This window comes from Nansenia antarctica, assembly GCF_963989245.1.
Source record: "Nansenia antarctica genome assembly, chromosome: 19".
Taxonomy (NCBI): Eukaryota; Metazoa; Chordata; class Actinopteri; order Argentiniformes; family Microstomatidae; genus Nansenia; species Nansenia antarctica.
In genome coordinates, this window is record NC_137692.1 from 23,910,235 (window position 1) to 23,912,734 (window position 2,500).

Genomic DNA, 2,500 nt, shown 5'->3' on the forward strand with positions numbered 1-2,500 from the left:
TGACGTGTTTCTGGGTCCAAAGTTGGCTGAGGCGCTCTCTTCGAAATGCCGCGGTAATAATAATAATAAATTATATTTGTATAGCGCTTTTCCGAGGCTCAAAGACGCTGACAAATATGGGAAAAACGGGAAAGTGCTGTGTCCCTTGTTGTATGAATAGATCAGAGTCTAAAAAACTATTGAACTGTCATTCTACCGCTGTAGTACACTGGTACTCTGGTGCGGGGAATTTCTGGTTTGGACCCGGAAATTGCTAAACGTCACGTTTGACGTCAGACTTAACAACCGAATTGGGCAAACTAAACCAAGCGCAGTTCATGTGTTTCATATTGGACCCAGGGTTGGTACGACAGAACAATACCACCGGGTCTTAGCGGTCTTTGTTTTGTTACTGAGTGCAAACATGATTTTCTGACTTTTATTTGTGTTTCATTTTATTATTTTTTTATGATGATGTGTTGATCAGACCAGGTGGTCTGGTTTAGTAATAGTGATCAACTGTATTTACCTGCAATATTATTACAAAAATACCGTTTTTTTGTTTCGTTCTATGATCTGATGATGACAAATGTTCTTTTGTAAACAAAGAAAACGATTTGTTAGGAGAAACGATTTTGAATAGATGTAAGAGATGTGTGTTAGGTTAGGTTCAACTATGGTTGCTCTGGTCCTACCGAGCGTGGTTGTACCTGAGTGACATCATGGTCGTACCTGAGTGACATCATGGTTGTACCTGAGTGACATCATGGTCGTACCTGAGTGACATCATGGTTGTACCTGAGTGACATCATGGTCGTACCTGAGTGACATCATGGTTGTACCTGAGTGACATCATGGTCGTACCTGAGTGACATCATGGTTGTACCTGAGTGACATCATGGTCGTACCTGAGTGACATCATGGTTGTACCTGAGTGACATCATGGTTGTACCTGAGTGACATCATGGTTGTACCTGAGTGACATCATGGTTGATGAACTGATTGATGATTATGATTCGCTGTAGCAATAAGTGCTTCTCTGAGTTGCTGAGTGAGTCCTCTACTCTCTACGACACACACACACACACACACTCCTAGCTAACACATACTATGGTCCAGCCATACACACACGCACACACACACACACACACTCCTAGCTAACACATACTATGGTCCAGCCATACACACACACACACACACACACACACACACGCGCGCACAGGGTAAGAATGTGCATTTATGTACTGTAATATCAAAAAGGTGCTTCTCAATTACAGGAACTGTATAAGCGGCCATTTATTCCTGGCCCACCAAAGCTTCACTTTGTCTGTGACAAAGTACTTGAAAAAAACTTGATTTCACTTTTCAGAATCAAACAGGGAGGGCAGCAAGAGATGCTAGAAAATACCTATTTGTTCCTATGATGCACATTCTTACAGCTGTGGTGTGAACGGTGTGGCAGAGATGGAGACTCTGTATTGCGGGTAGGTAGGGAGGTCATAATGGGCATTTGTGTCTGTGAAAGGTAACAAACACTGGAGGGAGGGAGAGACAGAGAGAGAGAGAGAGAGAGAATGGAGAATGAGAACATTATTCAGTTCTTTGTGTGGTGCAGATATGTCTCCCTATCCCTTTTTACTCAGCAGTCGCTCACAGAAGCACTTCCAAAGACAGCCGTTGACTAGCAGAGTGCCTATCTATCTGGGTGCCGACGAATGGAGATGTGGATACAGGAGGAAGTTTCTCACCATCACCTTATCCGTCCATGTGTCTGTCCTGCACTGTCCTGAACCGTCCCACCACTAGACCTGCTTCCTGTACAGACACACATATGCATGCATAGACACACAGACACCAACACCGACACACACATACTCTCTCTCTCTGTGTCTCTGTCTCTCTCTTTGTCTCTCTCCCTCTCTCTCTCTCTTTAGCTGTCTCCCCCCCCCCTCTCTCTCTCTGTCTTTGTCTCTCTCTCTGTCTCTCTCTCTCTCTCTGTCTCTCTCTCTCTCTCTCTCTCACACACACACACACACACACACACACACACACACACACACACAGGTGACAGAACTGAGAGACGACGCTAGAACCCCCAAAAGCTTTTGCGAATGACTTTGGCATTGAACGTTGCACATTATGCACCTTAAACCTCTCAACCAAGAAGTCAAGTTTAGATTTCTGAATGGCCTGAATGCACTGACTGATCTATAACCTCCTAGAGTGCAGCACTGCTTGTTGGCTCTGCATGTTGATAGAATGTATTCCCTGAAATTCAGCAGTCGTCGTTTTTTTTGTACTTATATAAAATATATATGGTCACATGGGAACTGTAAGACACTTGTTATTTTTTTATTCAGACAAAGTTGCCACAGGTGTTCTGCTTGGTCTCTCCTCATATATGCACAGTACATTAGATCCCCGTCTCTCAGTTCAATGGGTACACACACGCGCGCACACACACATACACAGACACATGTATGGACACACACACACGCACACGCACATGCATACGCACACA